The sequence below is a fragment of the Eublepharis macularius genome, chromosome 2 (assembly GCF_028583425.1).
Source record: "Eublepharis macularius isolate TG4126 chromosome 2, MPM_Emac_v1.0, whole genome shotgun sequence".
NCBI lineage: Eukaryota > Metazoa > Chordata > Lepidosauria > Squamata > Eublepharidae > Eublepharis > Eublepharis macularius.
Genome location: NC_072791.1, coordinates 26804755 through 26830968, shown reverse-complemented (window position 1 = coordinate 26830968; position 26214 = coordinate 26804755).

Genomic DNA, 26214 nt, shown 5'->3' with positions numbered 1-26214 from the left:
ATCAAAATAATAATAATAATAAGAGTTAGCTCTGACTCTTGAAAGCCGACACCTTGAAATTCTTGTTGGTCTCTAAGGTGCCCCTGGATTCAAATCCCACTGTTCTACAAATCCTACTGTTCTACTACAGACTAAAACTGCTACCCACCTATAAAGAGGGCACGAAAGGAACAGAATGTTTATCATCTATTGTATATTTAGGATGCTGTTGTACCTCCAATTATCTTGTAAAAGAGACTTGAGTTGGATTTTCACATCTTATCTTCTCAGTCAACAGTTTTTTTTAAAAAAAATGTACTCCAAGGGATATTGAACAAACATCCAATTCACATAGCCTGGTATGTATGCAAAAAGAAAGCCAATGTGGCGTAGTGGTCAGAGACCCAGGTGCAAATTCCACTTCCCATGAAACTAGGCTTACCATTCCCCTGCTGGGGATCTCCTGCCTCCAGCAGGCAAGTGCTTCCACTCAGCTGGGAGGAAGGGAGGAAATTGGAGGGGGGGGGGCATCAGCAGCATCCTGACACACTGATGTCGTTTCCTGTGCTCCCAGAAGTGGAATCAGAGCATCACTTGAGGATGTGAGAGGTGCTCTAATGTTACTTGTGACTCATTGACTCAGTCACTTCCAGGTGTATGGGGAGTGATGTCAAGTGAAGTAATGATATCACCAGCAAGCTCCCTGCACCCCAGTAAGCCCCCACCAGTTTTGGGGGGACCTGGCAACTCTGCATGAAACTCACTGGTTGACTTTGGGCCAGTCACTCTGTCTCAGCCTAAACTACCTCACAGGGTTGCTGTGATGATCGAATGGCGGGGAGAGAATTATATATACTGCCTTGAGGTCCTTGAATGATGAGCAGTGTGAAAAGGTCCTAGATAAATAAAATGTGAGCCAACCAGTAGGCAGTGCTTCAGGATAAAATTGCTTCTCCATGCACCCAGAGTCTGGTTTTTCCAATGTGCATTGAGATTTCATCACTCCCCAACTGATGAGCAAGCAAAAGCCTTGGTCCTGGGAACACAGAGAGCAAAGCAGTCAGCTTATATTACTGCACTCCCAAGCTCTAGCCCGGTGCTGACAGCTAAGATTTCTTTTTTTTTTTGTAAAAATTTTTATTGGATTAGAAATATATCATATCATATCATTTACACTCACATTCCTTTAAATTTCCAATTCTAACCCCCTCCCATTCCCCCCCTTTTATTGACTTCCAACAGTTTTCCAACCCCCCATCTATTTTCCCTTTACTCATATGAATTTTACTATATTTATTATAATATACTTTCAAATTCTTCTAAGCTTATCTATCATATTTGTGCTATTTCTGATTCCTTTCAATAATATTCATTCTGATCACCTATACTCTATTTTACTCTTTCTACTCTCTTCAATATGGGACAAGCAATTTGCCCCACCTTATACATATTTTCTAGTGCTTCTATAAACTTTGCAGATATTCATAATAAATCAATCAATTTGACTTATATTCTATATATGTTGCTCCTTACTTCCTTTTACATATCATATCCAATATAATTATCTAATTTCTCCGTTATAGAGCTATTTAACTAGAGTAATCCATTCATATATTCGTTTAACATAAGTCAATCTATTATTTCCACATTTCACCTGCTGATATGTATCCATTCACCCTTTTGCAACTATTATTTACGTCAGAAAGATATTTAGTTTAGCTTTTATCTTTACATTTCTTATAATAATAGCACTACTAATACTCTATATAATAATCCAATATGGTATTTGCTTAGAATTATTCAGTCAACTCTCCCCCCCTCGGTATAGTCACTTCCCTCTTCTTCCATTGTGTTTCAGTAATTTTCAAACTGCCACAGTTCTCCACCCACCTCCCATTTTTTCACCAGATAGAGCTATTTAACTAGAGTAATCCATTCATATATTCGTTTAACATAAGTCAATCTATTATTTCCACATTTCACCTGCTGATATGTATCCATTCACCCTTTTGCAACTATTATTTACGTCAGAAAGATATTTAGTTTAGCTTTTATCTTTACATTTCTTATAATAATAGCACTACTAATACTCTATATAATAATCCAATATGGTATTTGCTTAGAATTATTCAGTCAACTCTCCCCCCCTCGGTATAGTCACTTCCCTCTTCTTCCATTGTGTTTCAGTAATTTTCAAACTGCCACAGTTCTCCACCCACCTCCCATTTTTTCACCAGATATTGTTTCAGCTTCTCCCAGTCCTTGTTAAACTGCCCTGGGTCAAGGTCTCTCAATTTTCTTGTCATTTTATCCATCTCCGCCATGTACAGCAATTTGTAGATCCAATCCTCAATGGTTGGCACCTCTTGTACTTTCCACTTCTGCGCGTACAAAAGTCTAGCTGCTGCTGTCATATAGAATAACAATGTCCTGTATTGTGCTGGCATATCTTGCATTCCCAAGTTCAGTAGCAGGAGTTCTGGGTTCTTATTCACTTGAAATTGTAAAATCTCACTCATTACTTTTATTATTTCCCCCCAGTACTGCCTAGCTACCTCACAAGTCCACCACATATGGTACAAAGAACCCTCATGTTTTCTACATTTCCAGCATTTGTTAGACATGTTCAAATTCCCTAGCGCTATCTTCTTTGGTGTCAGATACCAACGATACATCATTTTATAAACATTCTCTTTAATATTAGTGCATGTCGTAATCTTCAACGTATTTTTCCATAAGTATTCCCACGCCTCCATTGTTATTTCTTTATTAAAGTTTATAGCCCACTTCACCATTTGCACTTTAACTACCTCATCCTCAGTATACCATTTTAGCAACACTTTGTAGACCTTTGAAATTTCTTTTTTATCTCCTTGTAGAATTACTTTCTCTAATTCTGAATTCTCCATTCTTATTCCTCCCTTCGCACAGTCCGAATAATAAAGATCTCTGATTTGTCTATATTGAAACCAATCATAGTTTGGGGACAGCTCTTGTTGTGTCTTTATTCTAGCTTTAGAAAGTTCTGTTTGAGTTATCTCCTTATACGTTAAACACTGTTGCTTATTATCGACCGTTCTTGGATCAATTACTTCGTATGGAACCACCCAGGAGGGAGTTCCTTCCTGTAGGTAATCTTTATATTTCTTCCAGACTGTGAAGAGGCTTCTCCGAATATAGTGGTGTAGAAACATAGAATCTGCTTTCACTTTGTCATACCATAAATATGCATGCCATCCAAACAGTTTTTTATATCCCTCTAAGGCCAGCAATTTGCAATTTTCCAGCGTCATCCAATCCTTCAGCCATACCAGACAGATTGCATCATAGTAAAGTCTCAGATTGGGCAGTTGCATTCCACCCCTTTCTTTTGCATCCTGCAACACTTTCATTTTCACCCTAGGTTTCCTGCCTGCCCACACAAACTCCGATATTTTCCTTTGCCATTTTTCAAATTGTTTAGAGTCCCGAATAATTGGTATTGTCTGTAACAAAAACATCACTCTTGGCAAAACATTCATCTTAACTGCTGCAATTCTTCCCAACCATGACAACTTCAATCTATTCCACTTAATCAAGTCCTGCTCTATTTGAGTCCATAATTTCTCATAATTATTCTTAAATAGATCTATGTTTTTTGCAGTCAGTTCGATTCCCAAATATTTTACCTTGCTTGTTACTTCACAATCTGTTATTTCCATAAGTTGCTGTTGTTTTTGTTTAGTCATATTTTTACACAATATCTTTAACTTCTTTTTGTTTACAAAAAAACCTGCCAAGTCTCCAAACTCTTTGATTTTATCTATTACCTTAGGCATGTTTTCAATTGGATCTTCCACAATTAACATTGTCATCTGCAAATGCTCTGACCTTATAAGAAAAGTCCTTTATCTTTATTCCACGGATTGCATCATCTTCTCGGATCTGTATCATCAGAATTTCCAATACCAAAATAAACAACAGTGGAGACAACGGACAACCTTGTCTTGTACCTTTCCCTATAGTCAGTTTCTTAGTCACCTCATCATTCACCACAATTGCTGCACTTTGGTCTCTGTAAATTTCTTTAACTGCTCTTATAAATCTTTCTCCCATTTGTAGCTGTTCCATAGTTGCAAACATAAAGTCCCAGTTCAAATTGTCAAACGCTTTTTCAGCATCTACAAAGAAGAACCCAACCTCTTTATCACAACGCCTGTCATAGTATTCAATAGCATTTATAACTGTCCTTAAGTTGTCTCTAATTTGTCTGTTTGGAAGAAAACCTGCTTGTTCTTCCCCAGTAGCCTCAGCTAGCCATCCCTTTAGTCTCTCTGCCAAGATCTTTGCAAAGATCTTGTAATCATTATTAAGTAAAGAAATAGGTCTGTAATTTTTAACATTTGTCAAGTCCTGTCCCTCTTTAGGGATCAATGATATATTAGCTTCACTCCAAGTATCTGGAGTTCTTTGGTCTCTCAAGACCCCATTGATCACCTCTTTTAGAAATGGTGCCAGCTCATTGGCCATTACCTTATAAAATTTTGCTGTAAGTTCATCAGGCCCTGGCGCTTTTCCCAAATTTGTTGACTGTATTGCTTTCTTTATTTCTTCCTCTGTTATTTCACTATTTAATTTAACTCTCCAGTCTTCCGAGATTATTGGGAGTTTTACTTTTCCCAAATATGTCGCTATTGAGTCTTTTTTCACTTCTTTTTTCCCATACAATTTGGCGTAAAATTTGTAAAATGCTCTACTAATGGCAGTCTGTTCCAGATGCACTTTATTGTCCTCACATATTTTATTTATTATCTTTTTTTCTTTTCTCTTCTTCAGTTGCCATGCCAAATATTTCCCAGGTTTATTTGCACCTTCAAACGACTTTTGATTCATTCTTTTCAAATTCTATTCCAATTCTCTATTGTTCATTGCCGTCAACTGCTCTTGTAAAATTTTAATATCCTGATAAATTTTCTTCTTACCTGGTCTTTTCTTTAGTTATATTTCTTTGGCTTTTATTTTCTCCATAATCTCCTGTCTCTTCTCCTCTCGTTTCTTTCGTGCTCTTCCATTTAAATCCATTAGTATGCCTCTAATCACTGCTTTATATGCATCCCAAACCTTATTGGTTGGTACTTCTCGATTCATATTATGTTGTATGAAGAACTTAGTTTCCCTTCTCAGCATCTCCATATTTTCTCCCTCCTGTAGCAAATCCTCATTTATTCTCCATCCTTTCCTCTTATTTCTTTTCCCGAACTTCCACATAATTGGATTATGATCTGAGCCTACCATGGGCATTATTTCAACATCCTTAGTCCAAAGCACTAAGTCCTTTGAGGCCCAGATCATATCAATACGTGATAGAGTGGAGTGTCTTGCGGAGAAAAATGTATACTGTCTACTTGTGGGATTCCGCGTTCTCCATACATCTTCCAAAGTTTCCTGCTGCACTAATGCAAAGAACGTCTTTGGCAAAAGTCCTCTTTTCTTTTGTGCAGTTACTGATTTTTTGTCCTGTTCCAAATTTGTAATTCCATTGAAGTCTCCTGCAAGGATTATCTGATCATACGTAAGTTCATCTAGTTGCTTCCTTAAATCCTCAAAGAAGCTTTCTTTAGCACCATTTGGTGCATAAATTCCGATAACCAACACTTTTTTAAAATTCCATGTACATTCCACTGCTATAAATCTGGCTTCCACATCTCTAATCATTAATTTTGGCTGTAGCTCCTCTTTAATATATAGTACCACTCCCTTTTTTTTCTTTTTTGAGGCTGCTACAAAATCAATGCCCAACTTACTCACTTTGAGATATTTTACATCCTGATTTCTGATATGGGTCTCTTGCAAACATACAATGTCACATTTTTGTTTTACTAGCCAGTGGAAAGTACTTTTTCTCTTTTTGGGTGAATTAAGTCCATTTACATTCCAAGATAAAACTTTACACTCCATATTCATAGCCTTGTTGTTGGTAAGTCCTTTTCATTGTCCCTCATAAACTTTTCCATCTCAAATTCAGATCTGATGCGCTTTTTCATTCCTCCAAATTCAAAAGATATCCCTTCCGGTAATTCCCATCTATATCTTATTTTCATATCCTTCAAATTCTGCACAAGCACTTTATATTTTTTCCGATCAAGCAACACCGATCTGGGTAGCTCCTTCATGATGATAATCGTCTTGCCATCGACTACCAATGGATCTTGAAACTGTTTACTCACTATCATTTCTCTTATATTCCTTGTCGTGAATTGCACAATCACGTCCCTTGGTAATTTCCTCTGGACCGCGAATCTGGAGTTTATTCGGTACACAACATCCAGGATAGCCACAACTTCCTCCTCCTCCTTTCCCAGGTATTCAGCTAACACTTCAGTCACCTGTTCTTGTGCTGTCTTTGTCTCTATTTCCGGCAGACCTCGAAACCTCAGCTGTTTCTCCATATATTTACTCTCCGCAACCGCCATTCTCCCCCTTATCACTCTCATATCTGTTCGTTGCGTCTCTGTAAGATTCTTCATCGCTTTTTCCACAACATTAACTTTCTGCTGCGCTGCCTGTAAATCGGTTTGTATTGTTTCCATTCCCTTCTTCACCTCTGCCAATTCGTTTTTTACTGTCTCTTTAACATCTTTAACTTCTCTCACCAACTCCTGTTTTGTCTCCTTCAGTTCCTTTAACATTTCCAGGAATTTTTTGTCCAAATTCTCAATAGCTGTTTGCCACTCTTTCTTCGACATCGTGGGGCTTGATTTACCTCGCTCCCACGAGTCTGCACGTTTCCTTAGCTCCGTGGCGTCTAAATTGATGTCCCTTTGAAATAATTTAAATGTCCCGGATCTTAAAATAAACAAGAGACACTTACAAAATCCAAAATGTCGGGCGTCTTTTCTCTATGGTTTTTCTATAGTCTTTTTATAATCCAAGATGTCCTACTTCCGCTCCTGTTGAAGTCAATGCCCTTCCCTTTTCAAAAATGGCGATTCCCTTCTTCCTGTCCTTCGATGGGGACCTTCTCTCACAGGCACCTCTATCGCTGTTACGCACTTCCTGTTTGCCGACTCTCCACTGCAGCTCTCGCGATGGTAGAAGTTTTCTCACAGCTTGCTATCACTTTATAACCACAGGTATGGTAAACAATTATCTATTTTCTTCAATAACTTTCTTTAACTTAGTCCTTTTTCTAATCAAATTCTTGCCGGATCTTTTTCTCAATATAGTCCAACTGTTGCAGTTTAAAAGTTCACTTTAAAGCCTCATTACTTTAAACAGTCTGTCCCGGTTTGAGAGATAGTTATCTTTACCTTTTCACACGTCTTTCTGGGTTGTAATCACTGCTTCGATTCCAAATTTTCTTCCGAAATTAATTTCCCCTGCTGAAGCTTGGGTATGAAGATCTTATGCCAGTCGCACTGGCCCCGGATCTGCTGCAGAGATTTATGCCGACCTGTCTTAGGGTGGGACCTCAAGGGACAAGAGAGAATCCTTAGCGCAGAACCCCCCCTCGCCCGAGATCGACGCGCCCTGAGGTACTTGAGCGTTCTTTGCCTGTTCCCCGCCTGGGAGCAGGTGGCCGCGGGATGAATTTGCCCCACTGGCCGCTGGAAACGGCAGCCCGGTCAGCTCCACTATTGGAGCTGCGTTAGACCTCCACGGATCCCAAACCGGAAGCCCCCGCTTACAGCTAAGATTTCAATACACAAAGCTCAATACTCAGAAGCAAAATGGTGACAGCCAGTTTGGTGTAGTGGTTAAGAGCAGCGGGACTCTAATGTGGAGAGCTGGGTTTGATTCCCCATTCCTCCACTTGTAGCCAGCTGGGTGACCTTGGGTCAGTCACAGCTCTCTGGAGCTCTCTCAACCCCACCCACCTCATAGGGTGATTATTGTGAGGATAATAATAACATACTTTGTAAACTGCTCTGAATGAGTCTTAAAATGTTATTTATTATTGAGCAGAGAACTTGAACGATCAGTACTCAATCTATCATCAGTGTGATTGCAGCCCTCAGTGTGCTGTATTCAGTCCACACCTCCTCCTTTGACAGTTTTGGGTGGTGGCGACACAGGTGGGTATATTTGTGAGTTGAGTATTCCTGGTGAGGTAATCGCCAAACCTTCACCATGAGGTAGACTGTGCTCTGTTCATATCTACTCAACTTGCATTCTTAACACATTTGGTTGTAGGAACTGGCCTTGATTTTTGCTGCTATCAAAGGAAGTGGGATTCTTATAAATCAAAGCAGAGTGCTTGCCAGTTCCTCCAGATGCCATACTACCACTCCACTCTGGTTCAAAGCATGTCAAATTTCACAAGATTTACCTGTCCCACAGTGCTCCTTATCGGAGTCCTAGTCCACAATCAGTTCACACGAAGCTGCCGGTTACTGAGTCAGACCATTGGTTAATACTGTCTCCTCAGACTGGCAGCAATTTTCACAGCATGCGCACCATGATATCAGGACTGGGGTTTGTTTGCAGCGTTTTATCAGAGGTCGCAGGAACATTAGTAGCCCAGAGAGGAGGAAAAAGAGCTTCATGCTGAAGAGACTGAAAGCCACAGCAAATTACACATGTGCAGAGCTCTGCATAAAACAGCCAATCTTTTATGGCTCTTGGATCCTAGTCCAAGGTGTTGGACTAGGATCTGGAAGACTTGAGTTCAAATCCTACCATGAAGTTTGTTGGGTCAGCTTGGGCCATTTACTCTTTCTGACTCTCAGCTGCCTCATAGGAAGGGAGAAACAGGCTATTGACCTGATCTCTTTTGAAGAACAATGAGGAATTCCCAAAGTCCTAATTCTGCTTCAGAAACAAGACCAGGTCATTTGGGACTCTAATATGCGGTGATAAATTTGAAGGAGATTTTCAAACACAAAACATAGAATTGCAAGTTGCTGGATGTCCAGCCTAAATAAATTTATTTATGTAGAATATCTGGACTTTTTCACCAAGAAGAGTCTCATATTTGTTGTATGCTTCCTTGGGAATCTTATTGGTGAAACAAATATGTGCAGCCTATAGGCAACAGATTAAAATGTTTAACAGTTTAAGATTATATAAATAACATATCTAGCACGAAGAGACCATAACAGCGCTGAATTGCCAATCAGTAATCAGTCACTCAGAAAGAAGCCCATCTCCTCAGCCACCAAAACCCCTCTGGAACAAAACCAGCTCAGAGTGTTTTCTAAAAATTAATAAAGAAAGTGCCTGCTTCATTTCTTCTAGGAGGTCATTCAGAAAGATGCTGTTACATCTGAGAAAGCTCATGTCTAAACCCTCACTGACCTTACCATACTGTATGATGGGATGAGAAGCTGCCCAAATGTTGGGCCTGTACACAAAAATCCAAATTCTACAGTGACTGAAAAAATACATCTTGGAAAATCACCCTCAGAGGTGAACAGAAGAAAAAAGGATGTTATTGTGTTCTACAGAAGACACCATTCAATAACAAATAGGTGACAATTTCAGGGAACAGCAGAATTTGAGTCCAATGGCAAGATTTTCAGAGTGTAAGTTTTCGAGAGTCAGAGCTTCCTTCTTCCACCTCAACTCCAGAGGAGACCGTGGGGGGGGGGGGCTGTGAGAGGAATTTTTTTTACCTCACTTGAACCTGGTCTCTCGCTACATGGTGTCTGTTCCCCATCTTCCAAAGCTCCTTTCACACCCAGAAAATTACACTGGAACTATTTCAGACTGTTAGTGTGGTCTAGAATTTTAGAAATGTTGTCATTCCACCCTCCTTAAGACCTTGAACACAAGGGCTTGATTCCCTCCCACCCCCAATTAAAAATAATAAGCCATGTGATATCATCACTTTGAATTAGTTTCGACATTCCTCTGCAATTTAAGCAGCTGAACTACAGCTGGTCCCGTGCTTGAGCACATTCGTTCCTTACAAAACCTGCCAAGACTCAATCTTATACAATTATCTGCAATAAAGACAGGGGTACCTATAGACACAGAATCCCCCCCCCATGTATGCACACAGCCAATTTTACTGTAGAGTGACTAATATCTTTGGATCATTAATATATTTTTCACTCAGTGTATTCATAACTATAACTAAATTTGCGCATTAAATTACATTGGGCTGTTCCCGAAAGCAGTCTAGCAGTTTCCATGACAGACAGAAATAAAAGGCAGTGAAATTATGCTGATTTTTAAACATAATTTTCCAGTAGTTTAAGAAGAATAAGTTTTTCATTTTAAAAAGCCAGCAGGATCAGCAGGCAACTAAGTTCTGTTTTAGTTGAAAACCAGTGGGAGGGAAATATAAAGCCATTTTTTTTTTCCTAAATAGAACTGGAGAAATGGCAAAACTAACAAGTTGTAATCAGCATTGAATTTTTTCCTTCCAAAAAAGAGGTAGGTTTTTTTTTTATAATACTGTATATAACATGCAATTGCAAAACACACTTCATTTTTTTATTATTATTATTCCGGTTTTGCAATATAAAGTAAGTACCATGAACCTGAGCCAGCTGTGCACACACACACACAGGTATGGCAAAAAATTGACCACAGCGCCATTCAGTACGTCGGAGATATAGGCAGACGGAACTAAACCTGTCCTTATTCCACTTCTAAACAGCTGGGGAACTATATGCATGCAGTTCCCGTTTGTATTTAAGGTCCCACATACTGCAAGGGATCTATGCACTCTTCCCAGTGCAGCAACAGACATGCGCACAGTTCCCAGTCAAGCCAAGGATGCATGGTATGTCCATCATCTTTTAATTTTACATTTTCTGTTAGCTAGGTGGGGCCACAACAAAGGGATGGAAGCAATCACCCGTGGGCCAGCTAAGATTTCCCTGACCTGCTCTCTATGTCCCCCACCTTCAGAGGGGGCAGCCAGAGACAGGACTTCCAGTGATGGTACCTCATCTGCGGAATGTCCTTGCAGTCTACCTGGTGCCCACCCTCCTCTCTTTTAGGCACTAGGCCAAAAAGTTTTTTGGTTCCCAGACTTTTATTTATGAGGAGAGTCTTTCAATATTATTTTCAAAGTCTGCTTCTACCTTGAGAACTGTTTTGATGAGACCCATTTTCTGCTGTTTTAAGCCAGGTTTTTCATTTTTAATTGTTAACAGCTTTTATGATGTTCTACATTTTTGTTATGCTTTATTTTGTAAGCCACCTTCAGTGGATTCTCTGGAGAGGTGGCGTAGAAACTTTCAAAATAAATAAATAAATATGATTACCCTGGGCCCCTGCCCACCTTACATCTCTTTGTAGAACAAAGTGCAATCCTAAGAAGAGTTACTCCAATCTAAGCCCATTGATTTCAATGGGTTTAGAATGGAGTAACCCTTCTTAGGATTGCAATGAAAGTCTATGAAGGATGACTATAGAAGAATCCAGTGTACATATCCTGCAGTTCTCCCCACTCATGCTGTCATATGTGAAATGTTACACTGAGCGTAAGCTCAGCAATTTAGAATTCCAGTATGTATCCCATTGAGGATGCTAAGGAGGGAGCATTAAATCATAATTAAGCTCAGGCCTTTTTTTTAGGGGGAACGCAGGGGAACGGAGTTCCGGAACCTCTTGAAAATGGTCACATGGCTGGTGGCCCCGCCCCCTGATCTCCAGACAGAGGGGAGTTTAGATTGCCACGCGGAGGGCAATCTAAACTCCCCTCTGTCTGGAGATCAGGGGGCGGAGCCACCAGCCATGTGACCATTTTCTCCGAGGGCAACCCACTGAGTTCCACCACCTCTTTTCCCAGAAAAAAAGCCCTGATTAAGCTGTTAGTTTTTATTAAAACTCGTTCCACCATGGCTCAGAAGAAATGTCCTATATGTGGTTTTCCTTTGGGCTTTGCCTTTATAGGGAGCGGTGCCATGTCGGCCTCCCACCTTTGGGGTGGGGGAGGGTTCTCCCCACCACTGCACTTAGTTAATTTGTTTTATTGTTTGTATATTGATTTTAGTTCTTGTTTTTATCGATTTTAACTGTTCACCGCCCAGAGCCCCTGGGGATGGGCGGTATATAAATTGAAATATAAAATAAAATAAATACCACAAACTCTGGAAATTGGCAAGATTTGTCTGTGTGCGTGCGTGTGTCTGTGTGTCTCTGTGTGTGTTTGAGCCTGCAAGTAAAAACACTCCTGGCTATTTTTTTCCTAAGTATGCAACCTTACTAGCAGTGTCTTTTCAGTAGCAGCACTTATGCTTTGGAATTCTGTCCTCTAGGGGTATCTGAAATGTCGTGAGTTTAGATCTTCTGCTTATTTGATTTCTAGGTTTCTGCTGTATGTAGGATCTGAGGAAAATTGGCTTGCTTAACGCTGCATAGGAAGTCATTTATTGTGAAGTGTTACTTTATGTTAATATTGTTTTATGAGTTGTTGTTAAGGGTTTGCTGTAATTGGTGCTTATGTATTTTAGTTTCTTTACATATCCTTGGGGCTTTTTTCCCAAAACCAAAAGCAAGATAAATATGAACAAATTAATTAAATAATGAAAAACTGCTGTTGACAGCCATGTTTTCTTCCAAATGAACATTCAGGAACTGAAAACTCTGGAAACTATTTATTTATATTAATTTATAGGTTCCGGGCATAAAAATAAATACTTGAAGAACACATATATACATTTCATAAAGCAGTCACAGAGGTGGAGTACTCGTATTCATTATACAAATATGGCCTTTCAATGAAAGAACAATACAACTAGGTTTTTATAACCAAACACATAGCAGTAAGAGAACAGAAAATTGGCAACAAATAATGTCTTTGAATTCAGTTAAGTAACAGGTCATTACTTGATACCAGTTGGGGTGAGTAAAGTCAAAATTTGTGGGTCCACCAAAACTCCAGACCTTTTGATACAGTTTTCTTGTTTAAAAGAATGAACTGTAACCCAGGCTTCACTCTTCAACTTAGAAATTACAGCTGTTCAATAATAATACAATTTCAGTAATAATACCAAACTAAATATAACACACACTCCCTTTTACTTATTAATTGTCACATTGGTTTCTAGTTACCTTCTTCAAGATGGTAAGCACACACAAAATATTATCATGCTCCCCAGTAACCAACAGAAACAAACTGAAGCAAGTGAATGACTTGTGCTTGTGGCTAGGCACTGCTTGGTTCCATTCTGTGGTGTTCCCCTGCTGAACTCAGTGTCAGGCTGATGAGACTGAGGGCCAAGCTACACATGACGAATGACACTTGAACGGCAAGTGGATTGAGTGGAGGGCAAGTGAACAGGGAGAAATACACTTGCTGTTCAAGTGTCATTCATCATGTGTAGCTTGGCCCTGATTCTGTTGGTCTAAATTGCAACAGTGTCCCTTGTTTCAGTTTGGTTTGGGTGGAATGGGTGTGATTCTCTGGTGTGATGTTGGCCCCCTTGTTTCACTTTGGTTCTGGGGGATTGTATTCCCGTGATTCAATCTGGTTCTGTTGGGCTTTCTCTGGGATGAGCTCAGCTTGCATTTGAGAGTGTGCTTTGGCCATGGGATCCTGCAGTGGAAGTCAACTTTGACTTTTTTTTCCCTATAGAAAACAATGGAATGGCTGGGGGCACCTACTTTGGGGATGCATGGAATTGGTCCCCTGGGTACAATATTCCTGAAACTTGGACGGGGGTCTTTAGACAACAGTCACGAGTAGGTCTCCTGAATATTTGGTGGATTTGCTTTAAAAATGCCACCCTCATCCTTCTGGGCAGTCCCCAAATAGTTTTCCCCATAGGGAATAATGAAAAGTGGCTGGGGGGTATCTGCTTTGGGGGCTCATAGAATTGGCCCCCGGAGTCCAATCTTCATGGAACTTGGGTGGGGTCTTTATATAACAGGCAGGAGTAGGTTCCCTGAACATTTAGTGTTGTTGAACAATGACCCCCTGCCCTGCAAAAAAGGCAGGAACTGTTGTTTCTTTGCTGGAAAAGAGCAAAACCTTCTTTACTGAATTTTACCAAATTAATTTGGTGGCCTGAGTTCAGGATATCAAATCTGATTCAGTATTGCCTATTTTGCTGATTCAGAAAAATTCAGCTTTTTATTCAAATATGGGACCCAAACTGCACATCCTAGCTGTAGGCAAACTGTTGCCCAGCCTTCCCCTGAAATCAATGGTCCCTTTGATAGCATGAGCAACTGGTCTTAACATCGACATATTTACTTCTGCATCCAACGCTTATCGAGTCAAGAGCCATCACATCATCAGATCACATCTTCTGTCACTTTGGGCTTGTTAAGTTCTTCAAATCCTTTTCTGTCATCAAGCTCTCGTCATGCAAAGATTTAAAAATACGCTGTTGATGGATTTGATATTTATTTGGAACAAAGATGTTTTTGGATCCCAGGGAATAATTGGCCACGTAGAAAACATTAGTTACAAGAACCACAATGCTCTTTTACACTTGACCATCACATTTGACATCATAAATGAGTAATGATGTCCTGCATGACTGACCAATCCAAGCCTTGGGTCACTTTAAAAATTTATTAAAGAGATGAGCAGAATCAATACAGCCAAAGTGGTTTGCAAAGTATTAACTGGCTCCATAAAACATGCCTGACAAGTAAATGTTGGAAAGACATGATGGGGGGAAGAATGAAATATCTCACTAGAACCACAGGGTAATATAACTATTGGATCATCTCATCCACCTTTGCTTCTGGGATTGAGTAATCTTATATATTAAGCAAGGATAGCCAGTTTCTGAAGTCTCGGAGGTGATATTCTTTAACACCTAACTGTTTGGGGTCAGGTTTATTCCTGCACTCTGAAAAGGAGAATTGTTATACAGGATTTAAGAACCTGGGACTTTGGTGAGGAGGTTAGTTGCATAAACTCAGGGAAGATATGGTTGCTGCAAGATACAGAAGTGGCTTCCACAATGTGGGACCAACATGGGACTATCCACAACTATAACCCTGATGCTAGGATCTAGGGTTTATCACCCAGGTGATTAGATTTAGTTCTCATTATCTCGTCTCACTTGAGATGGCCCTCATCTCAAGTTTCTAAAATGGATGTTGATCTCCACTTTTTTTGTCCAGAAAAGAGATTCCAGACCCTCTCTGGCTAATTGAGAGCCAGTTTGGTGTAGTAGTTAAGAGCACAGTACTGTAATCTGGAGAACCTGGTTTGATTCTCCTCTCCTGTCTTTGAAGCCAGCTGGGTGACCTTGGGTCAGTCACAGCTTCTAGGAGCTCTCAGCCCCACCTACCTCACAGGGTGTTTGTTGTAGGGATAATAACACACTTTGTAAACTGCTCTGAGTGGGCATTAAGTTGTCCTGAAGGGTGATTTATAAATAGAATATTATTATTATTATTATTATTATTATTATTATTATTATTATTATTATTATTATTATTATTATTATTATTATTGCACTGTTCTTGATGTTTAACTTTAACCTTCTGTCTGGGTCTTAAAATGATCATTCATTTGTAGTGGTTTAATCATTTGGCATCTTAAGGAGGGTCAAGAGATAAAAGCTACACGTGTGGTATAAGAGAGCATAGTGAAGTCTTGTTGGGAAGAACCACTCTAAATTGCAGATACAAAGCTGCTTTTATTCCTTTGAATGTCGATCTGTCCATACTACAAAGCCTAACAGCTTGTTGTGAAAGAGATCTGAAATAGGATCTTCTGAAATTTTCATTAGGATTAAAAAGCAGCCAAAGAGCTCCCAAATCAGAATAGAGCTTTTGTGCTGTGGAGGCACCCGTGCTATTTCCCCAGTGTAAATCTCTACTCACTAACTCCCTCTCCTGCTATTAGTGTAGGGAAAAGAAAGTACAATAGGTGTTAAATACTGGGTTCAGACACCATGTAGTTCAACAGCTCTTTATTCAGCAGGAACACAGACAGACTGAACAGAAGCCCTCAATATATATACAACAGCTCCACCCCAAGAATAACTGATAGCCAATGAGAACACATACTTTACAATACCATCATTTGCATAAACTATATACAATGTATGAAGTAGGCAGGCCACTGATTGGTCTTTATTATAGAGGACCGATTGGCTGCTGCCTTGAGAAAGTAACCAATGATATTGCAGGGATTATGGACCAATGAGAATGCAGGCATTTGGAGCTTTGACTGAACCTTAAGCTCAACACAGTATAGTGCATTACAATCAATACAGTAAATACCTTAGAGGCCTTGCTTGGCCAACTCAGCCCAGTACACAACAATAGGGGAGACAGAATTGGGGAGGGGATTTCTATTGGGGTAGTAAAAAAGGAGGGATGGTTAACTCCTCCCACTCCCCCTAACTATGGACCTGATCCAGATTGGATCCTCCTATGGTTCTTTTTTTGGTCTAAAATGTGTGGGAATATCCAATTATAGATTTCCCATGCAGTGTGTCATTTGGTTGACATCATCCTACAAGTTCAGAGATGTAACAGAACCTTTATATATATATATATATGTATGTACGACGTGATGCAACATCCCCCCATGGGTCAGTAATGACTCAGTACTTGCCCAGGAGACTACCTTTACCTTTTATGTATATACAGAATATACATAAATGTATATACAGAATATGTATTCTGTAAAGAGCAAAAGACCAAAAAAAGCCTATTTCAGTGCACAGTTGGCCATTTCTTTCATTGATATAAATTCTCTGATCCCAGAACTGCCCATAAAGTTGTGCAGCTTCATTCCTGTTGAGTGTAGTGGCTAATCAGTTGCCCAGTGGATCAGTGGACAAGGCCTCGGGTTGTCACGGCAAACTGCTCCTCTTCCAATCATTTCCATCAACTAGGCAGCAGTTTAGTGACTCGGGTTCATGTTGTAAAATTGAATAACATTTTTTTAACCTATTGCCATCAATTTCAATTGGGATTTACAGTTGTTGGTTTTGGAGTAGAGCATTCCTGTAAATGAGACTCCTTTGTACCAAATAATCATTAACTCTTGGCCCTCCCAAAGCCTATGTCTCATACACAAACACACACACACACACACACAGAGAGAGAGAGAGAGAGAGAGAGAGAGAGAGAGAGTCAAGATTAAAGAGGCAAGCTGTTGATCACTTCCTCTGATATCGTCTTAATAAACCTCTTGTACTTGATTAGGTTGGATAAGCATGCTAGAGATCATGCATGATAGCTAGTAATGTACGATGAACTGCTTGGTCATCACTTTCCAGATAAAAGTGCCCATCTGTTTTGAGATAGCAATCAAGAACCCTCTGCAGCCTTTTATAAGTCTTTTCATTCCTGTTGAGTTCTGAATTAACCTTTAAAGACAATGTTCCTTTTCCTATTTTAATATGTTTTTTGCAGTCATTGTGTATCACAGAGATTATGGAAAGTCAGATGGTGCTCTGGATGTATGAACTAAGCTGTTTTCCCCTATAGGAAGAGATCTGTGTAGTAAAGAGATCAGTTATAATTCTTGGAGATCTTCACGCCCTCCCTGGAGTTTGGGAAACCTATTAGTAAGGCTGGTCAGTGGCCAAAGAAGTGGCAGTGTGCCCTAACCAGGAGGCAGGCTCTGTGCCTTCACAAAGATGAAGAGGCAATGGAGCTCAGGAGTGGAGGACTGGCACTGGCAGCTCCATCCGTGCTCAACTTATTTCCCTTCAGGCAGGCTGAGCTGCCAAGGAACAAGAGAGGGGGAAAAGTATGGCACTTAGGGTTGCCAGGTCCTCTCAGCAGAAGGTGGGGACCCTGGCACTTACCTTTTGGGTTTCTCCTTCAACTGCATGCAAAGCACATGCCCCAAGGTCTGAGCAATGATGTCATTTCTGGGAAGTGATGTCATCACGTAGGCCATGGCTGCCCCGGGAGTGCTCCCGCACTCCACATGGGGCCCGAATTGAGCCAAATTTGGCCCGGGTTGAGCCCAAAGCAGCCCAGAACTGACCACTGCAGTGCAGGGGAGCACTCCCTCCCCCGGCAGTGGTCTGATCTGGGCTGTTTCAGGCCTGAATTGGGCCTGAAATGACCCAGATTGGGCCCGAATCATCCTGGGACAGGCCACTGCTGCATGAGGGAACACTCTCTTGCCCCAAAACAGCCTGAATCAACCTGGAACGAGCCACTGCCATGCGGGGGAGCACTCCCCCATGCCACAGAGGCTCGATCTGGGCCGTTTCAGGCCCACAGGAGTGTGCTGTGCCTTTCGGGAGTGCACACATGATGCCTATGCCTCCCCCACCAGCCAGGTAAGCAGGGGCAGGAGTGATGGGTGGGAGTGGGGAATCCCCCACCCCCAGCGGGGGACTGGCAACCCTAATAGCAGTCCTAATGGGGCCATGGGGCTAAGGCCTTCTGGGACAGTAAAAAGAAGACCATCTTTTCTCTAGCTCCACACTCTGATTGGGACATGCCAGTGCACACCAGCCTTTAAGGCAAGAGTGATGCTCTAGGTTGACCTTCAGTCTCTATGGTCTACACAATAGAGACTAGGAGGTAAAATGTGTTGCCTAAATAGCAAGGGGCAATACTCTCCCCCTTGCTATTTAATGTATATATGCACCCCCTTGCCCAGCTGGTATGGAGTTTCGGACTTGGGTGCCGCCAATATGCAGATGACACCCAATTGTATCTGATGATGGACGGCCAGCCTGACTCTGCCCCAGATGACCTGAAATGTGCTTCGGAGCTGTGACTGGATGGTTGAAGCAGAGCTGGCTGAGATAGAATCCCATGAAGACGGAGGTCTTGCATGTGGGTCTGGGGACCATGGGTGCGGGACTCCAGCTCCCCCCTCTCGATGGAGCACCACTGACCCCGGTGTCGAGAGTTAGGATCCTGGGGGTTGTCCTGGATGCTTCCCTGTCTATGAAGGCACAGGTCACAGCAGTTGTTCGATCCTCATTTTTCTACCTAAGAAAGGCTCGGCAACTTGTCCCTTACTTGTCAACCCATGACCTTACGACTGATCCAGGCAACGGTCACCTCCAGATTAGACTACTGTAACTCACTCTACATGGGGCTTCCCTTGGGCTTGATCCGGAAACTACAGCTGGTTCAGAATGCAGTTGCATGGGTGGTTGCCAGAGCACCAATCATGGCTCATATAACACCTATCCTCCATCAACTGCACTGGTTACCAGTTGAGTACTGGGTCCAGTTCAAGGTTTTGGTGTTGACCTATAAAGCCCTATGCGGACTGGGTCCAGCATACCTTCGGGACTGCCTCTCCCCATATGTTCCCCAGAGGTTGCTTCGATCTGATAATAAGCAATTGCTGATGGTCCCTAGCTCCAGCGAGGTATATCTGGCCTCTACCAGAGCCAGGGCCTTTTCAGTCCTGGCTCCGACCTGGTGGAACTCCCTGTCTGAGGAGACTAGGGCCCAGTGGGATTTGTTCTCTTTCTGCCGGGCCTGCAAGACAGAGATGTTCCGCAAGGCATTTGGTGGGGGCTAGGCTGCCCTCTTGCTGGCCACACCACTGCAGGAGCTCATAAAGTGTGACACATACTTATATCCGCCATCTGAGAAATTTTATTGCCCATGGATAATGTTTTTAAATGTTTATTTATAATGTTTTTATTGTTTTAAACTGTATGTTATAAATTGTAAGTTGTTACACCACCCTGAGCCAGTCTGATGGGGAGGGTGGTCTAGAAATGTAATAAATAAATAAATAATAAAGGGCAGCCATTTTTTTTCTCTCTGCTTCCGTATCTCCCCAAGTCAGCAGGTGAATATTTGTGCTAGGTGGCAGCCCTTGATCACAATGTCAAATATCTCCATCACCATAAACAAGCAGCACGGGAACAATTTATTTACTTCAAATATGCCTCATCCTTATCCCCAGTGAGGATTCAAACTGGCTTATATTGTTCTCCCCTCTTCCATTTTATCCTCACAAACACTTTGTGTGGTAGGTTAGGCTGAGAGTGTGGGACTGGCCCAAGGTCACCCACCAAACTCTCATGACAGAGTACGGATTTCATACTTGGTCTCCCAGATTCTAGGCTGACACCCTAACCACTACACTGAAAGCAGAACTACAAGTGACAAAAGACACAGATTGGACTCTTGTCAGCTTCCCTCAAGTTTTGATGGGAAATGTAGGCATCCTAGTCATGCAGCTTGGCTCTCTGACTGCTGTCCAATGGACTTTTCAACTGTCATTTGTCCAACATTCCACCAAGCTGCCTACATTTCCCATCAAAACTTGAGGGAAGCTGACAAGTGTCCAATCTGTGCCTTTTGTCACTTGTAGTTCCACTCTGAGTTGGTTCTTAACAGAGTTACAGTAAACATTTATAGAACTCTATACTACCAATACCTGAGAAAGATCTGATGGCACAGAGTGGTATGTCACTTGTCAAAGATAGCTAGTCCTCAGACTGAGTGATTTAATTGGTAGTTAGGTGGGACCCTTGGGGAAAGTACCCTGAATTTCCCAAAAGCAGGGTGAGACACATGTAGCAATTGAAATACCGTCGAAGGCTTTCACGGCCGGAGAACGATGGTTGTTGGGGGTTTTCCGGGCTGTATTGCCGTGGTCTTGGCATTGTAGTTCCTGACGTTTCGCCAGCAGCTGTGGCTGGCATCTTCAGAGGTGTAGCATCTTCAGAGGTGGTGCTACACCTCTGAAGATGCCAGCCACAGCTGCTGGCGAAACGTCAGGAACTACAATGCCAAGACCACGGCAATACAGCCCGGAAAACCCCCAACAACCAATTGAAATACCAATTCACAATACAGCTGCCAAGCCCCCGCCCCCCCCCCACCAGCCCAGTTAGACAGGGAGATCCTGTGCCCTGAATTCCCCATTGTCTTCCAGCACTCTATGCTGTGGTGGGGAATTTTTTTTAAAACTCTCCAGTATCCAAAGCATGGTGATATCATTTCCTGGGAAAGCCCAGAAGCAGCAGCAGTAGTTCTGTCGGAATTGTCAGAATCTCTATCATGTAGTTTCCTGAAACTCCCTGGTAAAATCATAGAGTTTCTGGCAATTCCTAGTGCCATAGCTCCTGGGTTTTCCCCAGAAGTGAAATCACATCACCACCTCCCACCACATCGGCACCCTAACCACCTTCCATTAGCTGACAGTCTCAGCCTGGCAACCCTCATTCTCTATGAGTTCTTCCCAAGAAGCAAGAAAGTGCCCTGCCACTGAGAAGCCAAGAAAGTGGCCAGGGCTCAGTAGTAGGCACTATGCTTTACATGCGGAAGGTGCCAGGTTCAATCTCTGACATCTAGTTCAATCAGTTAACAGGCAATGTGGAAGACTTCTCCTTGGAAAACCTCTCCAGTCAGAGTAGTCAATAGTGACCTTGGTAGACCAAGGGTCTATCTCAGTATAAAATAGTTTCATATATTTGTGTGTTCAAGATGGGGCCTCTTTGGTCCTTCAATATCTGTTCTACTGGAGGCTGCTGAAAGAAACAGTGGCTTCTTGAGGCCTCTAACTTCTAGCTGCAAAAGAAAGTTTGGGCCATTTCACTGCTGAGCCGGGGGCGGGGGGCATACATGTTTCTTCCTTTCTTGATTTTATCCTCACTGCCCATATATTATCAATGGATTAAACCCCCCCCACACACACACACTGTGTCTTCCTGCTCCAAAGGGCATAGAGTAGTGGGTGAACCCAAAACGGTGGTTTCTTTTCTAGCCGTTTGTATAACAGCCAAAGATAAATGCTTACAAGCTGCATGCACACCTTCTGTAGTAATTTAACATTACAAGCTGCACATCGAGTAATTTAACACACACATGCCCATTATCATAGACATGGGTCTCCAACCCAAATAGATTTCTTTCCTTAAAAATCACATAAATTTTATTGCTAGCTGGTTAAAACATAAGTTAAACAGGCAGAACTCCTTTCAGGGTGAGGAAAAGCACAACAGCAGGGCCACCTTAATCAATGATTTCAGCAACAGCCTACTAAACCTTTCTTGAGAAGGGGTTCTAGATACACAATAATGGCATAACCATGGGGTCAAGATGACCCCAAATTTGATACTTTTGGCTTCCGCACTCTAAGAAAGTTGTCAGATTTGGAATTTGGTTTATCTTCCCTGTCAGTACTAAAATCCAAGTCACCAAACACTGACTGGCATGAATGGGGCGCATAGCTGCAGTGAACACAAGAGTCGGAATGGTGTCAGCATGGGTCCTTATGTGCCCCAATTTTCTTGCTCCATGGAGTTATAATCTCCTTTGTGAGGGAAAAATTTCCTGTAAAGTCAAAGTAACCATACTGGGAAGTAAAAAAGACCAACCAACCACCACCCTCAAGTGCTCTTTACACAGGGAAAATTTAAAAGACATTATACAAATACTTGAGGGATGTTTTTATCACTAAATTTGCATGTAGTGGTAATAGCAAAACAAAATGGTCGTCTTTCAAAGTTCCCATTGAATGGATAAGGCTCCATTATAGGATTATTGACAATTTTACAATTAATCATATGCTTAAGTGCTATTTTGGAGGCAAAAAATACATGGTTACATCCTTCTAGTCCTGTGGTTCAAAGGTCTGCACATGCTAACTCACTTGGAATTAAATTGTGGGATTTAGTTGGATGAAAAACCCAACCACATGGAAATTGCTTCTATACAAATCTTTGGTATTGGCTTCATTGAATAAATCCTTGTTTCACACATGAATGTTTATAACAAGTAAGGGGGGGTGCTTTCTTTTTTCTTCACGTCAATAAGGACCAACACATAAGACACTGGAAGTTCTGTGAACGGCACTCTCAGTGGTTCGGTTTCTTCAAAATTGGAGGCATATATACTGGCTAGGTTTACATCAGGACTGTGACATGGTGAAGGAAGGAGGTGGGGTTAAGTTTCACTACCATTCCCTTTTCTCCACTTTAAACAGTGCCACAGAGCTACTATTTGCAAATATACAGAAACTCTGCAGTATTCCATGCTCTCTGCATGAGTCACGGCAGTGCTCTTACTAAGGTCAGGAACTCTTGCACAGACACAGAAGTTGGCCTCCATTGAGGATTACTAATTCTTATTCTTGCACAGCCTAAAAGTAAATCTTTTGAGTGTGCAAGACTGAAGGGTACTTTCAATTTCAATGCAGAAAATATGTGTACCTTCACTTATCAGAAGTTTAATAAACATAGATTATACCCGTTTCCTAGTCTAGAAGGTGTCCTCTGGCAGTAACAGAATGAAGAGACAAAAGGGAAAGATAAAAGGAATGCTCTAATCATTAATAACTTTCCTGAATTGGCTGAATAGCTGTTAAAATATTATTAACAACCATAAAATTAAGCTTCCTTTGTTGAATCCTGGCAACATGTTGGTCCTGATTACTTCCTGCAGTGCTGCGTTCCGCAGGACAGCTCCTTGTTGCAGAGCTGAAACTCATCTAACATTTCACAGTCTGCAAAGAGGCTTTAATTTTTTTACAAACATGGCAATTATTTGCAACCCAATAAACAGAGATTTCTGTGAGTGTTGATACATATTTATCCCATCCCCTCAGTTTATGCTATCTGTATGTTTTAGGAGTAAGGGGTTACTCCCAAGAATCACCATACTTTCTTAGCTGAGTTTCTATTGTGGGAATCAAATACAGTTGGTCCATACTCTGGGTTATTTTTCCGTTCCTTCCACTAATCTACTTGCTTCTGTTGATCTTTATAATGGTTTCAGAGTAGCCAGTATGCGTTGGGGGCAAAGCATAGCAGATATAATAGACTGGATCCACACATCACTGGTTATTGCGCTATTATGGTTATTTACCACCTGGATTTTCCTCACTAGACAAGAAAATCCAGGAAATAAACGTCTCCTGTTGGGCAATATCCAATGATATATTGTGCAATGTCCAGAGAAGTATGGGTTCTACATTAGGCTCTGGATGGAACTGTAATGTACTAGGGTTGCCAGGCTGGTGGGGCAGATATTGTGAAAACTGGCAGCACATGACAACATGACATCATTTCTGGTTGAGTACCCGGACGTGATGTCACAGCAACATGCTGTATCGTTTCTCCCCCCTTTGTTCCATCAAGCAGCAGCAGGAGCTCTATATACCTAGCTGCCCTAAATGTATCCTAGCCTGGATATACAACTGTTTGGATATTGCACTATTATTATAATAATTCACCTCCTTGATTTCCCAGTCTGGAGAGAAAAATCCTGGAAGTAAATGAATACAAGAGTGTGGATTCAATGTACTGAAGTGGTTACACTGTCTAACTAGGATCCGGGAGACTCAGGTTCGAATCCCTGCTCTGCTGTGGAAACTTGCTGGTGAACAATCTCAGCCTAACATACCCTGTAGGGTTATGGTGAGCATAAAATGGAGGAAAGGGGAAACATGCAAGAGGCTTTGGGTCCTCACTGGGGAGAAAGTAAAATAAAATAAATAAATAATACACAATGAGATGTGGATCCCACCTGGATGCCAACCTCCTGGTGGAGCCTGAGGAATCTACTGGAATTACAACTGATCTCCAGATGAACTCTGTAGTATTATACCCACTGAAGTCCCTCCCCTCCCCAATCTCCATCCCCAAATGTCCAGGAATTTCCCAAAGCACATTTGGCAACCTTGTCATTTAGTTTCATGGTTTAGGCATGCCTAGTTTGGCATGGAACTGTTAGGGGCAAATTTGGAATTAGACTAGAAGATCACATCTTAGAGGTCCTTGTTGGACTATGCTTTATTGTGTTACTGTTTTACTGTTTTATATGGTTTTGTTATATTTTGTAGTATTTTATGAAATGAATATATTGTTGTAATTGCTGTTAATATGATGTTGTGACCTGTCCTGAGCCCGCTTACAGGGAGTGCAGGATATAAATCCAGTATATGAATGAATGAATGAATGAATGAATGAATGAATGAATGAATGAATGAATGAATGAATGAATGAATGAATGAGAAAATAGGTGAACTGCTGAGTACTTCTGAGTATGTGTTCTCTATGGTCCATTCCTCTCCTATATGGTTACTGATTTGGCTATGAACATACCTGGGATCAAGCGTAAGCCATCCTGAGATCAAGCTACATGAAGACGATATTCAGTCTTGATGTATTGTTTGCATTTACATGGGCGTTTGTTTTCATGTTTACTGATTCCTAAGGCTTTAACATCATTTTGACAGTGTTCTTTTGTAATTGGTTTTTACAATCTGTTTGGTGAAAACCATAAACAAAGGCTGAGTTGACGAGAAGATAATAATTAACTTAAAAGTAGGAAGGGTCATTGTTATTAATATTAGTTGACTTTAACAGTTACATACTATTTGAGCCCTTTGATTTACAGAGGAAGGCAGCACATCCATGAGGAATGAAAGAGTTAATGTAGCCCCAGAGTAAAATTAGTGGCCAGGGTCAAAGGGCAAAGAAGGAGTGAAACAGCATCAAAGAGGCCAATAGCCCGCTGGGCATAAACTTGACCTTCTGCTGACCTGTAACTGTCATGGAGTCTTGAGAGTCATGGTCAGGTCCAAAGCAAAGCAATATGACCCCAGAGATTAAGCGTCGCCATGACAATGACCTCAAGCTATTATTTATTGACTGGCTTCTCTGCATGCTTGACTAGGCCTCTGGTCACCAGTAAAAAGATGTATTGATTATACATTAGTCAGCTAGAACTGGCTGGTATCATATGCTTCTGAAAAGCCAAATCTTTGGACATTATTAGGTTTGGCATAGCTCTTAAAAGAGCACATAGGATTGCTTTATTTTACCTGGCAGCTATGGCTGTCACTGATATAAAGAATATAATTGCAGACTCCAAGAGATGCTTACATGGGATTTTGTACAGCAATAAAACTCTTAATTTTGCAATCTTGAATAGAGTTATACTCTTCTAAGCCCAAGTGAAGTCAATGGCTGTAGCAGAGTTTAAGTCTGTTTAGGGCTGCACTGAACCATAAAAGTTCCAGGATGGAAGCAAAAGCCCCCTCTTAGTAATATCGCTATTTGATTTTTCTTTGAAAACATTTTTCCTGGGCAGTTTTTTTTCCCATTTATGTCAGCCAAACCTCCAAAAGAATGGCATTCTTTATTTTTTTTTTACTGTGATCATAGAAAAATGTATGTCATTTAGTTAAAAAACACCTTAAAGTCACAGTATGCACCATGCAGGAGTCTCTCCTTATTTACTTATATATTTATTTTACCAAAGTTACCTCAGAGAGGCAAAATTGATCATAGCAGTGGATTGGGGAGGAGGGATAATGACACCTTTCTTCATGGACTGCTTTTGAGATCCACATTCCTCCCTACCCAAAAGTATTCTGGGAGAAAGATTTCCTGATATTGGGGAAAACAGCTTGGAAGAGAAATTTTGATC